This window comes from Rutilus rutilus (genome assembly GCF_951802725.1).
Source record: "Rutilus rutilus genome assembly, chromosome: 24".
In the NCBI taxonomy this organism is placed as follows: Eukaryota; Metazoa; Chordata; class Actinopteri; order Cypriniformes; family Leuciscidae; genus Rutilus; species Rutilus rutilus.
The window spans coordinates 8,678,560-8,696,608 of record NC_140228.1 but is presented as its reverse complement, the minus strand read 5'-3'; the positions used below and the strand labels follow the sequence as shown (position 1 = coordinate 8,696,608).

At 37.4% G+C, this 18,049-nt stretch overlaps 1 long non-coding RNA gene across 1 annotated transcript; it reads left to right on the top strand.

Annotated features, from left to right (window-relative positions):
• Positions 1–830: 830 nt before the first annotated feature.
• Positions 831–5,268, top strand: LOC311283860. The gene is made up of 3 exons (XR_014626127.1): positions 831–1,160; positions 3,029–3,137; positions 3,360–5,268. It is a non-coding gene; the product is annotated as an uncharacterized lncRNA (long non-coding RNA).
• Positions 5,269–18,049: the final 12,781 nt, after the last annotated feature.

Here is an 18,049-nt window from a genome sequence, read left to right as displayed (position 1 = left end):
TATTCATTATATTATTAGTCAACAATCTGTAGGAAATCTTCAAAAATCTTATTTTTAAGGAATATTAGTAGGAATATTTATGAGGAATGTTTACATGGAGATCTGTTTACGATCAAAGTCATGTCGTATGGATTGATTATTACCATCTATCCATTGGGAATAATCTCACATATGAAGAAAGCATCTTTCCAACAATTTTAGGCCTTTTTAATCAGAAATGTCATGCTCAAAATGTGCATTAACCCCCCCCACCACCACCACCACCACCAAAAAAAAAAAATCCAAATGTTCCTTTCCTACTGGCATTTTCTACACTTTAAGATGGATACTGACTGTTTTCCACTCTGACAGAAGCACAAATCTAGCCTAATAAACGTCTGTGTGTATTCGCAATTAAATAAACAATATATTATTTCTTTTCTCTGTGCCTACAGTGCCGTGTCAGTCACCATATGCCGGAAGAGAGGAGCAGGGAGTCGTATCACGATGGTAGTTTTTTGGTGTTGTGAGAGGGGGGGGGGGAGTCAGAGCCGAGGGCTCACGGTGCATGTAGCACATCAGATCTCCCTCAATTAATCCAACATTAGGTGCCTGGGATCCACGAGTCAGTGCTTTTGGAAAGCATGTGTGGCTCAAATCTAATTATTCTCTCCCTTCCTTTGAGCCGGAGAGGGTGGAGAGATATATAGAGAGAGAAAGAGAGAGAGAGAGTGGCCATCCACGTAGCTATAGGTTTTGTTATGCTGTGATTTCTCTCTCTCCCTCGCTCGCCCGCTCACTCCGAACCCCCTTCTTCCCCCACCTCCTCCTCTCTCTCACTCATTCTCCATCTCTCTCTCACACACACACGCGCCAAACACACTCTCTCTCCTCCTCTGCCTCTCTCTCTCCCAGTCTGTCTTTCCCTCCCTCAGCTTCACTCGCTCTTGTGCTGTAAGTTCATTTGCTGTGTCAAGCAACAACTGGCTCGGGAGTGGGCAGTGGGTTTTGATCCTTTTGTCAAGCGTCCCCTCTGTGAACGTGTACCGCGTCCACCTGCACACCACAGGACTGCCCGCCTGGCTCGCTCCAACATCGGCGTACCGTCCTGGGTTTATCACCATCAGGCATCCCACCTCGCTTAGGCGGGCGGCACGACGAGATGCTCAAGGTTTGACGGGGTAAGTCGCATTCACATGTGGACTCCATCGCTTCTCCTTTTTTTTTTTAAACATATTGATTGTTTTATGTCAGTGTGATTGGGTGACGTTTTTTTTTTCCTCGTTTTTTTTACATTTTTGCCGGTGTGGTCTACACCTACTGATGCTTGTGTCAAGTGTCTCGTGAAATTACCATATTCATGGGCTCCATTCAATTAAATTGCAATCAGCGAAGGGTCCAGCTCGAAGTGTTTTTTCTTTTCTTTTTTTGTGCAGGGTGGAATAGCGCATATCGCTTGTTTAGAAAGGGAGGAGTGGAGAGAGGTAGAGAATACAGATTTGGTCATATTTTTTGCTGCTAAACTTAAAAAAATATAGAATTTTTTTTTTTAATACAAAAGACTGAGTGAGCTCTTGCATGAAGAGAGAGTAGAATTAAAAAAACAGTAGGACCAATATATATGTATATATATATATTATAATATATATATAATTCAAGGGAGGAAAAAAAGAGATGCTCCCAGAGGAACTTTGGCAAAGACAAACAAACCAAAAAAAAAAAAAAAACACACAAAATCTATGCATGGAGACCATTGATTAACTCCTGGAGTTCTAAGGGGGTTTGGACGGGGGTCGAGTCCCTGGTTGCTCTGAGTGTGTGTGTGTGTGTGTAGCTTCAGAAATGGACAGAGAAAGCAAGAGCCCTGGGGCTATAGCACTGGGGGAGTGTGCCCTGCGTCAGGGTGGCTGTGTGTGTGTGTGTGTGTGTGAGGTGCGTCTCATGGTTTTGCAGACTGGGGGTCTGGAGAGCGAGCGAGCAGCCGGCTGCTACACTGCCGGTGTGTGTCCGTGCGGTGGCTTTTGTTGCGTCTGTGCTCGAGTCCAGCTTCTCCCTCTCCATCTGCCTCCGTTAGCTTCTCCTCCAGTTTCTTGAGCTGCCTTCTCTCTGTCGTGTGGATTTCAACACGAGAGCTGATTGTGTGTTTCTCATTTTGTGAATGATCGGTGTAAAACAGAAAAATATTTTTGGGTAGGTATGCAGACTATAATTAAGTAGCTTATTGTTTTAAGTGGTATCATTTTTTTAGTTAATATTTTTTTGCAGGAAATAGAGGAAAATGTGATAATAATATGATAACATTTATTTTTTTGTTAATTTGTTTTTAAATTATGTGTCATTTTGATAGACTTTTTTATTCATCAAAATATTATTCTGGAAATTAAGAAAAGAGCTAATTATATAAAATATTGGAAACTCATGTTACTGCAAGTAAATAAAAAAAAAATAACTTAAAATGGCCTGTTTGTTTAAAAAAATAAAAAATAATAATGATCCTAATAGAATTAGTTAAAAAGTGAAATTTAATTCTTTTAAACAAAATAGGCATATTTCACAGGTATGTTTGTCAGCTGAAATAACATCCTTTATATCTTAAAATTAGTATGACACCACAATAAAAAAAGCTAAAATAGCTAAATTACATTCAATGTTAATGCATTTTAAAGATAATCTAATTCAGACCTGTTTTGTCATAAAATGCACAATTCTCTATGGAACATGATGCATTTATACAAGTTGCAATTTTTTTTCTTCTTCAAAAGAAGCCTTCTCTCATAGACTAATCACACAGTTTAGCCCCCACCTCCTTTTTTCCCTCCCCCCGTCATCCTCAAGTGGGGTGTAGAGGGGGGCCGCCATGCTTCATTTGAGTCCGTGTCTCCATATAGAATTCTCCTCGCGGTGCTAATGGACTGTTTGGCTAATTTTCCCCCCCGTTTCTATATCATTTAGACAGATGAGATGTGCAGCATGTGATGAAGTGGACCATAGTAGGATTTATATCCGGAGCGTCCTGCTCTATCCTAACCCCGGTGGTCTGTGTTTTTAGGTGAACCCACTACAGTGGACTATCGTCATCATCAGAATCCCCGCCGTGGCAATGGGAGTCAAGACATGGACGCTTCCCGGAGGACCTCCGCTGGGTCCTTGCATCCCAGGTGAGTTTATGCTGTTGGGGGGGTGGGGGTGGGGGGGTGGATTACCCATAACCCCCTTCCACCACCTCCCATCCCCCGCTCCTTCATTAAATGCACCTTTCCCCCCGAGTGGCCCTGTGAGAGCACGGATTGCTGGGAGGAAATAGCACAAAAAAACACTTACCACATATTTCCTCTGAGGCGTTTACTGAACAAAAATGCACTGTTAATTTCTGTTTGCAGACGAGCCGTTGAGGGGCCCTTGCCTTGCGCTACAAAGCGTCTTCAATCAATTGTTTTGAAAAGGCCGCGTTTTCCGAACGGCCGCGGACGATGCCGGCGGTTCTGTTGTTTCTCTCTGTAAAAGACTCTCTTCGGTGACGGGTATTCTTGGGTGGATAATACGGCTCTCGTTGTTATTGCTTAAGAATACGCGTAGTCGAGGAGAGTCATACCGGCGGCGCCTGCAATGGACTAGAGAGAGCGTTGAATCCAGAAGGCCCACCTGCCTGCACACACACATGCGTTTGCTAACGCCGAGGTTCACGCCCACATCCATTTATTGAGTCAGCGAAGCTGCATTTCCTGTTGTGTATGATGCTTGTGCTGTTGATTTATCCGCCTGCTCCTACTAAACATCTTTTCAGCCACCGGAAAAAGGAAAATCTGGGGGTTTTGTTGTTGTTGTTGTGATTTGAGTTCTACGGCGTCTTCACCGAAAGGGAAAGCTGTATACTGTAACGTGCCGGGCGGGGTTGTAGATGCATTGCAAATGTGTTCCGTTTGTGCCATATATTCTTTTCTCAGGACTGCACACACTCCACCTTTTTAATGCAAATTGATTTTGAAATGACATTTATCGTGCAGGCTTTCCATATGGAGGGCTGGAGAGAGAAAAAAATGTAATGAAATGTCCACGATGCCACTGACAGCTAAATTTATGCGGATTGTAAAGGAACACACTGCAGATAAACAGTTACCACGGCTTTAGATTGACTGTGGCGTGGCTTGCCATGTCGGCACGCGTATATCATGAATATGTATTAGGCGAGCGTATGATGCTGCATTCTAACGTCTATGAAATCCATTTAGGGGCCCTAATAGGATCTACTCGACTTATGAAAGCTTACGATCGGATCTGATAAATATACATGAGATTGCTTTATAAGAAAGTATTCTTTTGCTTTTTATACTTATATCTATTTTGCATAAAAACAAATAGATTGCATTTGGACCGGCTGTTGATGTATTGACGTGGACGATTTGTAAATCTGCAAACATTTTAATTTGTTCTCCATTATCATTCAGCACGTTTAAGTGATGTATTAGCATTTCAGATAGACTAAAGGCAACAATCAGCCCGCTCTATCCTTGATCACTCTGTAATTATCGTTCTTTCGGCTATGTGTTTAAATGAATAAAGAGAAAAGAGGTGCGGAGGAGGAATATTGTAACGGTTTACCACTAGGGGACCCACACAACTGATTAGTTCAGATCAGTTTCTTAACTTTTCATTTTTGAAATCATTCTTAAGGTGTTTGGGGTGCATACAAATATAATTAGATGAAAATAGTTTTAGATATAACAGGTTTTGGCAGCTTAAAAAGAATGTGTTTTTTTATTTTTAGCACGTACACTCAAAATGTATGGAATTTCATTTATTCCTTTATTAATTTATGCTAAACAGTGCCTTAGGAGTGGCAATTGTGAAAAAGGTCACATGCAACCCATTTGATTAACTCTGTTATATTAGAATATTTATCTGTATTTAATATTAAAATATGCTTTTTACTCAAATATCCCACAGTCTCATAGTTCTGAGTATATTAACAGAATTTCTCTCTTATATCATTTTATTTGATGCCGTTGAGTAAATATCTAGCTTTTTAACTTCCATCTGTCCAGAGTTTATGACGTGATGAAATTATTCAAGCCTCTGCAGCTCCTTAATTTGCTCTTTATTGAAATTATTTTTATATGCACATCATCTTTGTTCCTCCCCCTCATATTATAAATAAAGCTTGATTTAAGTAAAATTATGATGCATTTTGTATATTTTGTCCTTATAGGTGAAGAATCAGTTTGAATGTAGGTCATGAACAAATATGCAAGCCAAAAAAAAAAAAAAGATCTATAAAAAAAGATATATGCATGAACAACAAACAAACAAACAAACCATGAACAGAAAATTGGGGTTAATATATATTAATACATAATATATTAGTCTTATTCTGTATACTGATGGTTTTAGTATGCTTAAAAAAGCATTTGTCATAATGTTGACATTATTTATATATAATTGCCTTGGATTCTTTTGCTTGGGCTATTGACACCATTGAACCCTCTTTATTTGTTGTTGAGCTTGTAGCATTTGACAGCTTTACATTTATTTTTCAAGACACAATATAGCTCCAAACAACAAATAAACAGACAGTGTGTTTCCGGTTATCATCATATTCATTGGAAATCGACTAATTTGCTTTTTGTGACGGGACAATGTCCAACTCTCTAAATATGATTATTCAAGTGTAGAATCAGCTGAATTCACATTTGAGTTCACTTAGTTGCAAAAAGCCTTAAATTACAGACCAAATTTATCTCTACATGGGGCTTTAATGAATTTCAGAGGATCTGAGATATTGACAAGAAGTGGAGCATGTTTGTCAGTATTTTATTTAGTTATTTTTTTGGCCCTTACTAGATATTGTCCACTTTGTCCAGTCAAATCGAAACCAAATTATGTAAGCTTTGCAAACATTTAAGGTATGAATTATACATTTATTCACATGACTGCATGATGGAGTATTATTAAATAGTGGGGTTTTGTTCCTTCTTTTTGCAATTGAGAATTCTTTGACTAATGGATAGTCATTGAACTAATTAGTTTACCCTTCCTGGTTGTGTTGGTTGGTATTTACACCCAGCACAAAGGCCTGACCAACAGGGATATTTTGCTTTTAGGCTCAGCATTTTTAAGTGAGCTCTTTTGGGATGTTCCTCATTTTCTTGTGCATGATGTCATGATGCTCTATCATCCCCTGACTTCCTTCAGGATTATAATGCTCTTCTCCACAAATAAGATCAGTGGCATTAATCAATTGAAAATGTGCTGCATTAGCATATGTTGCACTAAGTACAGGAAATGGAAGCTACCAACAATCAAAACTTTGGACACACTTAACTGAATTGGTGATTCGTGTGGTTTTAAAAACCTTTTGTTTAAAGCTTTATGCTTAAATGCTTGAAATTAGTTTATAGCAGCCAAAAGTAGTGACCGGAGGGGATATTTGTTTTCAATGACCCTACAAGTTCAATCAAACCATCAAAGTATGAGGGAAATATTTTATGTTTTAAATATTTTAAATATGAGGGAATACAAAACTTTAAAGTTGGTCATGGTATTTATCTGACAAAATTATTTGGCAAAAAAAGCACCAAACTACAGCTACAGGTTTATTTTACTATGCAAAAAAAAAAAAAAAAAAAAGGCGAAAGCCTACAACATAATCAGTTATTAATATTTCGTTGGTTCTCTTGTTTGTGCATGTGTTCATAATATCTTTGTATGACAGCCAGGTCAAAAATTATTTCCGCACAATTTGAAATGTTCCATTGAGTTCTCATCAAAAATAAAACAATTTACTTCAAGCACAACTATGCAATATGCTTACAAAATCATGAGCACATTTTTCTAAATATTGAAGGGTGTCAAAGATGTCAATTTTTCTTGGTTAGAAATCATATATATATAATTTTATTTGTATATTTTTTCTCTTTATATTTTACATGGCGTTCCGTGCAAAACCATTATTTTTTAATGAACTATTAATGAATAAAGTGGGCCATAAAGTGAAGGAAAAGCAGCCAAAAATGCGTCCCAGGATTGTGAAGTTGAATGCAAATGATTTTTCTCAACATATTTTTATCTCAGTATTTTGATTACTGTGCTTCGAAAATACGGAAAATAATCAAACGAAAAGAGTAGGTGTGTCCAAACTTTTGACTGGTGGTGTTCCTACAATCTCAAAACATTGCAACTTTCAACCACACCACATTAAAACCCTCACAACATTTCAAACGGTCAACTTTAGCTCTAAACCTCATAATCTCAGGCCTGTTGAGACTCACAGCATGTCCATTTCTTACGGAGGCCTGATACAAGCCACTAAGCCTTGTTACTTTAATTACAGTCCTGCTTTGTATTCTTCCATAGGTGTGAGATAGGTTATCACGTGTATCGTTTCAGAGTTTAATTTCAGGCGGGAGGTGAAGCACGCTAAGCTAGTGAAGTCGAACCTGCAGATATCTTTAATAAGGTTACACTATGGATGGGCTTTAGGTTGGTTTAAATAGCCGCCTATGAAATGTACCCACATCAGTGGCTCGCTGATAGAGGCTTAGCAATCTATTTAAAAACCAATTTATTTCCACAGTATTGGAGCTGGTGCAGATTGAACGCCAGAGTGAGATCCTCCACTTCCAAATTCTCAGTGGACACCTCTCATCCCATTCTGGTGCAATCGCTCGCGCTCTCTCTCTCTCTCTCTTCATCTCCTCGCCTTTATTGCTCTTCTCTTCACAAACTCTGGTGACTTATATTCCTCCAAGAGTGTTCAGTAAAAACCCTGTCGGCCTGAAAAATCCCCAACGATGTCAAGATCACAGACTATACTAGAAAACACAGTTAAGGGCTTTCACCGACAGTAGGAAATTAAATATTAGACACAAAAGGTGTCCGTTTGTCTGTTTTTGAAGTGTATGCACTGCGTTTCTTAATCAGTCTTGTTTTATAGTAAAAAAATATATAGGCTACTAAAATGTATTTGAAATACATTTAGGCCTATTTAATGCTTAGTATGCTACAAATACATTTACATTTTGAGTACTTAATATAAATACCCTGCAATAATTTTGTTATGCTTAATTGATATACTTAAAAGTCTGCTAAATTGGAACAGCTAATTTTGCACTTAATGCACTTCAGTTATCCGGAAATAGTGCTGAGGTGCAACTAAAGATATACTTAAGTATATTTGATTGTGCTAAAGTGAAACTATTGCAAGTATAATTTAGGAGCACTTTAAATATCTTGCATTTAAAGACAGAGATCACACTATCCTTACGAATAGTGACATTAAAACACATTTTAGACTTAATATTAAGAAATGTGCATTGTGCAATAAAGAAGCACTCCAAATAAAGTTGAATTATATTTATATCAGTAAGTCTCAAGTGATATATGTCAGTAAATATGTTCATGGTTTTTTTAGTAGCCAATACTTAGAATGAAATACATGTATTTTAAATACATTTTGGTATAGGGTTTTTTCACTATAGGAAACATACCGTTAAAACCAGAGAAATTTACTTGAAGCAACATTGTGTATGATATTTACACTTTGACAAATAGTTTTGTATTTTAAAATAGTTTTAAGGGTAATAACAAAATAAATTATCATCACAAGAAAATGTGGGTAAGCAAAAAAAATTAAATCCTAATATTCTATACAATTTTCAATATCAAAGTTTGTGGTCGGTAAGATTTTTTGAACATCTCTTAAAGTCTCATGCTCACAAAGGCTGCATTTATTTGATCAAAAATACAGTAAAATGATTAATATTGTGCAATGTTATTACAATTAATTTTTACATTTTAAAGTGTAATATTTCAGTATCATTACTCCAGTCTTCAGTGTCACATGATACTTCAGAAATATGCTAATATGCATTCTAATAGGCTGATTTAATGTTCAAAATTCTTACTATTATCAATACTGAAATCAGTTGTGCTACTTAATATTTTCTGTGGAAACCCAGATAAAAAAAAATAAATTCAGGATTCTTTGATGAATAGAAAGTTCAAAAGAACAGCATGAAATGCCTTTACTGTCACTTTTGATCAATTTAATGCATCTTTGCTGAAAAAAAGTATTTATTTATTTCAGTCTTGATTTATCTTGTTTGGGGGATTTACTTTACTGAAATAACAAGTTAAATATTAGATATAATATATTACTAAAAAGACAAAGACAAAAAACCCGTAATAATTTTTGCAGTGAGTGTGTGTGGTCTGTTTCCAGTGGTGAAGAGAGTGATAATTGATTATTTCACCGTGCCGTTCATTCATCTCTCCTGCTCACATGCAGCTCTGTAAACTGCTGTCTCTCCCCGGACGCACACGTAACGAGGGCCAGGCCTCCTGCTTTCTCTGAGCTATCGCCTCAAAGAGAGAGAGAGAGAGAGACTATGATTAATCAGACCTTCTAAATGCTGGCTACCCCCAAGAGAGGCCCCTTCAGAGTGAAGCTCTCAGGTCCCCACCTCCTGTAAACGCAGGGCGTTCAATCTTCACGGAGAGCTTCATTGTCAAAAGCAAAGAGCAAACTTTCATTTTAGGTTCAAGCAGAGCGCAGGAAAGCATCTACTGTCTGCTTGCCTCGGTACAAATTCACAGAGCACTCAGTGTTCAATTCAAGACTCCTGCTCGCTGTCGATCAGCATTAGCAGCGCTAGTGCTTGTGTTTTGTCTCGTGTTTTCATTTCATTGTGTTTATGCTTGGTTGTTTGTTCAATTTTGTCCAGTCTTAAATGAGTGTCTTTGAAAATAGATTTGAAGGTTTATATTTAGGAGTCGCATGCATTGTCATTCTTATACGTGGCATGTAAAAGGACTTTTTTTTTTTTATAGAATTTTTTTTTATACTGTTTTTGAAATTGTCTAAAGGATCTATCTATCTAGATAGATAGATAGATAGATGATTGTGCTGTATCTTTTGAATCACTAAAAAGAATTGACTCATACGAGTCGTTTATTCATGAATGGGACTACACTTGTCTAGCATTGTTAACGGTTCACTAAAAAGAACCGGTTGAAAAGAGTAATTTGTTCATGAATGGATTACATTGGTTTCATTACATGTTGTTGATTCACCAAAACAATTGGTTGAAGAGAGTGTTCATGAATTAGACTGCACTGTTTGTGCTCTATGATTCTGATTTCAAATGAACCAGTTTTTAAAAGAGTCATTCGGGAAACTGACTACTGTATGGATTTGATTCACGGAAAAGAAACTTTTTTTTTTTTCACGAATCAGCTTGCAAGATGTGCCATTATTTCACGATAGGCAACCATTTAATCTTTTCATATTGAATTCGGAGTGCACACCCTGGTAAAATATGGATCTTTTTCTGTTGAGCTGTAGATTCAAAGGCTAGAATACAAAGACCAATCATGGGGTTTTAAGATTCGCTATATTGAGATGAGATCCATTCAGAAGATCGTGATATAACCGCAACAACTATAAATAGTACATAATCCTAAATGTTTCGTATTCATTCCTTCATGTTTCTACATCCTGGATCTGTTTATTTCTCAGAGGATTCTTTGTTTTTTTTTGTCCAGGGACAGCAGAACATCACCTTTCCGAATAGAGTTTACAGCTACCTCATGTAACATGATATTTCATTGATACATATTTAATGCAAATACAATTGCTTTTGAATGGTCTCTCCACTGTCCCTCTCACTGCTTCTTGGCTCCTACGACCAAAGCCAATAACACACACTGGTGTGTCATTCACATGCTAAACAGGGGCATCCAGGCACTTGTCCCCAGACTTACTAATCTATTGAGTCCCAAGACACAACCTTTCCTCCACGCCGACTGAATGTGTGAGCAGCACCTCCATCTACAAATACCAATAGGAGAATATCAAGTATTCTTTAAGGCCGTATTAGACCCACTTTGAAGGTGAACGAGAAAGAGGGGCTGGGTTTTTCTCCCTGGTATTTTCAAGGTCCTGCGATAAGCAACTGACTGTGATATCCGGCTGTCTGTCGGAATGATCTTCACTGGACTCAGAGGTGTTATTCTGAACGTCTGTCCTCCATCTGACCCTGCGAGATCTCACTCCATCTGCACTCGTCCCTTTTATCAGTGCTATATTTGTTATTCTGTCGCCTTTTTGTTACCACAGTTCTCAAATATTAAAGAATGTTTAAATAAATAGGAAAGAAATGAATGAAAAAAAAAACACTCCATGTGAAAAACACATTTGGATTTTAAAAAAATTCGGAACACCTACTCATCCTGAATTTTTTACTTTATACAGATAGATAGATGGATGGATATATAGATAGATGGATGGATTAATGGATATACAGATAGATGGATGGATGAACGGATGATAGATAAATGGATGGATGATATATAAATAGATAGATGGACAGATGGATGAATCTATAGACAGGTAAATGGAAATATAGATAGATAGACGGATGGACGATATAGATGGATGGATGGATAAATGGATGGATGGATGGACGGACGGACGGACGGATGGATAGACAGACAGACAGAAGGATGGATGGATAGATATATAGATCATTAGATGGACAGATGGATGAATATATAGATAGGTAAGTGGATGTATAGATAGATAGATAGATAGAGATGGATAGATAGACTGTAAAAATGGATCAGTTAATTTAACTTAAAAAAGTGATGAAGCCCGTTGCCTCAAAATGATTAAGTAATAAACTTTAAATAAACTTTAAGTAATAAACTTTAATTTAAAAAATATGTATTTATATGAACTTGACAATTCCACTTACTTAATTTTTTCAATTAGACGATGGATGGATGGATGTATAGATAGATAGATAGATAGATAAATGGATATATAGGTAAATGGAAGTATAGATAGATAAATAGATACAGACAGCACCTCTTTATCCTAGATTTTTTGCTTTATATTGATGGATGGATGGACGGACGGACGGACGGACGGACAGACAGATAGATAGATAGATCACTTAGAAGATCTTGTTTCTCTCTCAGGCTTTAGAGATGTACACAGACACGAAACGGAGTGTTTTATGTGTTCTGGTTCTACTCTACTGAGCAGAGACTGTCATTGTGACTCTTAACTTGAATAAACTCTAATGGCAGCCCTCTCTCTCTCTCTCTCTCTCTCTCTCACACACACACACACTGCCTCCACCCTGAACCCTTTCCTATTTCTTCCTTTCTCTCTCTCTCTCGATCTAAATCTTTCTCTATTTCTCAGCCTAATCTCTGCAAGTCCGTGCATGAGTCATGCTGTCTGAACACCCCGGCCCATCCCTGAGCTGGACAGACAGTGGGATGCACTTAATGATGGCCTTGTTTAGTAATTCATTATTGATGATGCCTGTTTTCTCAGACAGAAGCATTATGGGGGCTGATTTCCCTCTTCTGAAAGACCATGTGCCCATACGACTAACCCCACATCAGATTAGGTCTGAATTAAATGACCGGCCCTCATTTAGAGTCAACATGAAATTTAAAACGAACCGATTAACTTTAATAATTGTTCCTTTATGTTCCATGATTATGTCTGACTGTGCATAATTCCTTTGTGCATATTATTCTAAAGAATAATTTATAATTCCGCTTTTGTAAACTGAATAAAAACGGTGCAGACTATTTATTTTTTTATTATTCTAAAGAAAAATGTATGCTTTTCTCAGAAATGTTGCAGTATTTTCGTTATAACGAAGGCCTTGTGGGCAGAAAAAAATGATATTAACCAATAATATCATAGCCTAATGTTCATAATACGATAAAATCCTATACCATTTCCAGCTGAATTTTTCACTTTGAATACAGTTGTCAAATATGGCATGGAAGATGTTTCATGGTGTTTTTAAGAAACATTATAGTGGGAAACTAAGGCTAGTTGACACACACACACACGCACTATATATATATATATATATATATATATATAAATATATGGACTGTGATATCCCCTAAATAAGAAAATAATGTAACATACAAGAATGTGCATCAGTGTTCCTTGTTCCAATAAAAGTCATAATCGTAGATGAGCACTCTATCATAATAAGAGCATGACAACCCAACATGCCACTCTTTTCCAGGTTAAACATCAGCAGATGGAGATTGTCTCTGGCTTCGTTTGTGAGCAGAATTAATTAGCAGTCACAGCAGCTGACACATCAGTTTTACACTGACCTGCAATTAAGAATAACACTTCTTTTTGGAGTGTGTGCATAGAACGGCCGTTTCATTGGCAGCAGCCCGTGCTGCTTGATTTGTAATTAAAGTTTCTTTGGTCTCTGAGGCATTATGGGAGTAAAGTGTAAACCTGAGGAATCCATGAAGCTCCCAGACAAATTTTCATAACTGATACATTTATTCCACATAATAGCTTTGTTCGGAAACTGAGTGAGCTGTGTTGCTGTCTACATAGACAGCTGCCTTCTTAAGGGCCGTTCACACAAATCGTGTTTTTACATTCCACTGTGACACTTTTCGATTATGTTTTCAATGTAAACACGCTAGACAGAGTCTTTTGCAGCGTCTCGCACATGACAGAGCAATTCTAAAAATGCGGTGCTTAAGTTAAAAGTTGTTAAAAAACAACAACATTTAAACGCATCTCTTGACCTTGCACTTTATTTTCATTCTACTGACTTGCGTCTCATGTTTTTAACAGCAATAAAGCATTCTGTGTGAACCGGCCTTAAGGCGGCACCCTAATTGAATTTTACTAGCGCATTGCACTTATAAGCACAAAAATCAATTATTTTGAATCGTTTGTATTAATACTTTTTAGATTAAATAAAATATAATTATATTTAGGCTATAATCAGAATTTCTATGTTCCAAAATATTGTTTTTAACACCAAGCTTATTGCAATGCATTTTAGGATTGTGCCATCTACAAGGGATTCGTGCAATTCTACCTTATTTTGCATTCTGTTCAAAAGTTGGAATTTCCTAGTGCAACAGAATGCCAGTTGCAACTTGCAAACTAGTGTAGAAAAATAAAAATTAAAGGAATAGTTCACTTCAAAATGAAAATTCTGTCGTCATTTACTCACCCTCGAGTTGTTTCAAACCTGTATGAATTTCTTTCTTCAGCCGAACACAAAAGAAGATATTTTGAAGAATGTCGGTAACCAGACAGTTTATGTACTCCATTGACTTCCATAGTAGGAAAATAAATACTATGGAAGTCACTGGGGTCCATCAACTGTTTGGTTACCGACATTCTTCAAAATATCTTATAAATGATGACAGAATTTTCGGAACTATACGGTTATCCGGACCACACGTGTGTCTTTTAGTCCCGTATAGTCCGTATAGTCATCCCTGATTGGTCTTAACCCCACGGGTAGGTTTAGGGGCGGGGTTAGGGGTAGGCCATCGTATGATTGGTCTTAACCCCCGTGACGGGTAGGTTTAGGGGCGGTGTTAGAGGTAGGCCATCGTGTGGTCCGGATAACCGTATAGTACCGAATTTTCATTTTGAAGTAAACTATAATGCATTAACTGTTTAGTAAATCATACACTTTTAGCTTAACATAAGGGTTCCAAAAGGGGGTTTTCAGAGTGATGACATAGAACAACAATTATTGGTTCTCCAAATAACCTTTCAGTGAACAGAACATTTTAAAGAACCTTTTTTCACAATAAAGAACCTTTTGTACAATAGAAAGTTTCTATGGATGTTAAAGTTTCACCATCGATGCCAACAAAGAACCTTTATTTATAAGAGTGTAGCATTGTTTATCATAAAATGTTTTGTTGCTAAGCATCTGCAGATTTAACATTATGATTTTGTGCCTTTTTACACCAAAATTAAGTCTTAATAGAAACTCAAAATGCTGTCTAGGTATGCAGCTCACTAGGTTTTAGAGAATGGGCTGTGACATCTTTATAAAAGGACAAAGCTAGACTGAAATTCTTGTTTGTGCCTTTTGTCACCCAAACCCCCAGAATGCACTGGGGCAAGAGAGTGCAGCGATGAGTGCGAGGCAAAGATGCATTTGCTCCGCATAGTGGCCACGGTGCAGATGTTGCAGGTTATTTCCGTGAAGTTTCATCATGATGCTGGGACACTGAACTATCTGGTAATCTGACTGCTGCTCTTCTCTGGAGTGGTGTTTGATTTGGCAAGGGAACATTTCAGCAAGCATATCTCTCTCTCTCTCTCTCTCTCTGTGTGTGTGTGCATGAATTAATATTTGTTTGAGAGTGTTAAAATTGTGTTGTATCGGTTTGTAAATGTTAATTGTGTGGTAATTTGATGTTTGTGCTGATGGGTTTTGAAATCAAATAACATTTCCATATGGATCTGTTACATTTTAGGAGAATTTCAAATAGGAAATACTATTTTTGTGTTTGTTTGCATACAATGTTTCTGTATGGTATGCGAACTACAGAGGTTCATAAAATGAATGAAGTCAATGTGTGAAGTATGAAAGTGTCAGGAATGTAGAACAGGCCCAAGACAGGTTTTACTCACTACAGTATGATGATTGTTGGTTAGATGCCACACTCTGTGATCCTTGGGGAATTTCCACAATGGCACAACCTGATTCCTAAAAGAACACATTTACACCCACAATTACAATCCTGATTGACATCCATTATAGATATTAAAAAATAAAAAGTTTCAGTGGTTGTTGTTCATACATGTAATCTGCTAACCAGAAACAAAGCCATGCAAATAGCCAATGCAAAAGCACATGCGAATACTTGTGAAAATACCTAGTTTTACTTGGTTACATACTGAAGTACATTAGTCTTCACCTAAATACATTCATAATAACTTCACTACAAATCTTTAAACATAAAAACGTTCCTCGTTCAGAGAAGCAATAGACCTTATTCAGAGCAGCGTTTTTACCATGTTTTCAATGGCATCCGCTGTAAAAAGATGAATAAAACTCCCTGGTTTATAAATAATTTATAAACAGCTTATATTGTCTGGAGTTATTTGTCTTCTGAAATTTCTTGGAAATATATTTTTGCCGTGTTTCGTCGGCAGAACAATCCAAAAAAAACAAAAGAAAAAAAAAACATAAAATAACAGTAACCCATTGACGATACGTCTATCTCACAGCATCACTTTCATTTCCGTTAAAGGAGTCATAATGTAGAAATTTCACTTTTCCACGAGAATCAATGTATGTTATGATTGCATAATGATTATACACTGGCCGGGAAGCCGATATTTAAAAGTGAAGCGTTTGTTTACCTCAGGGTTTTGTAAAATAGGCCACGTGCACGCGCACGAAAAAACGAGATTTTGATTTCTTCCCCTTCTTGACGTCAAGACGGGGGAGGATATACCAAATATGGACACCGCAAACCTATGCCGCGGGAAGCCCGCCCCTCTCCCCCTCTCCCCCTCAGATTCAGTTTAGTTGACTCGAGAAAGATGGAGAAATCGAGTGCACACCTGAGATGCTCTGTGGGTGACTGCCACAAACAACATGCAAATGTGTTTTATCTACCAAAAACGGACGAAACTATCAGGGAACAGTGGATGAAATTCATTTTTAATGACGCTGTCCCAACAACTCTTTCAAGTGGCGTATCGTTAGGTGTGTGTGCTAAACATTTTACACCGGAATCTTTTACAAATTTGGGGCAGTATCAGGCGAACTTGGCCTCGAAGCTCCGTTTGGGAAAAGGTGCCATCCCAACCATCAGGGACTTGCCAGAAATTGAAAAGGTAAGACTGTGTTTTTATTGCTCTACTGTGGTTAACAAATAGCAGCTAACAGCTAATGCGGCTATTGTATGTAACTTTACCTTCGAGGTAAACACGGGGAATGGACTCTACGAATGCTAGCCACATCTTTCGACTTTGTTTTACACTAGCAGCTACAGTAGTGACGGTACAGGAGTCCATGCTCAGTGGCTAAAACTGTTTAAATGCAAGTATGAAAACAATATACCAGTAGCCTACCACTAAACATTATTAGCCAAACTCATGCAAAACATGCAGTTTGAAAATAGCTTTCAGTTAGTGGGGCTTCTGTAAGAATGTATATGGCAATGGTGTATTTTTTCTTTTTTCTTTGGTTGTGATTACAATTTCACTAACAATAAGTACTGTCACATTTATTGAGCTATTGCAGTATTTTGTCTATGTTTTTGTACCGCTTGGAAGTAGTAAAATACATTCCTGCAACCAATCAACGCGCCCCTCATTTGCATTATTATAATGACCGTCCACGACAGCCAAAACATCGCATCAGATCTCGCGAGACAATTATGCCTTTAGAAATAAGGGTCTGAGGGGCTCTGTGTTGATTTTTTTTTCCACTTTTCTTTTTTAGAAGTGCCTAAAATACTATAATAGAGCATTTGGGTATCCAAGGTAACACAACATTATGACTCCTTTAAAAATCAGTGACCATTGCCGTGAATAAGGTCTATGACGTCCGATGCTAACGATTTTTTCGATTAACGCCCGTTTAAGAGCAAACTTAGCTCACACTACAGGTCAATGAGACTACAGGAATTGCCATGGTGCGACTTACTACACAACAAGTTTTCTTGTCATCTGTCATCTTCTTGTCTGGTGCACAAACTATCTTTAGCCAAGCGTCAACCCTGACCAACAACAAAAAAAAACGTTTTCTCACACGAATTCACGCGAGACATTAGAGAGTGCTGAGATGTTTATCTAGTATTGCTAATGCATGTACTCTGTCCAAGTCATATGTGCAAAGAAAATTGAGTAGAAATACACGTGGGCTGGCTGTCCATGTCTGTGAATAAAATATATCATAATGTTAATTATAGTGCAAATACCACTTATTTAGATTTTAGATGTTTATTAGTATAAATCAATTATGATCAAATTGTCGCCTTGCATTCCTTTACATTAAAGGGATAGTTCACTCAAAAATGAAAATTAGCCCATGATTTACTCACCCTGAAGCCATCCTATAGGTGTATATGACATTTTTCTTTCAGACGAATACAATCAGAGTTATATATAAAAAAAAATCCTGGCTCTTCCAAGCTTTATAATGGGAGTGAATGGGTGTATGTCTTTGGAAGTCCAACTAAAGTGCTCTACGCGTCTCCTGGGGTTAATAAAGGCCTTATGAAGTGAAGCGATGCG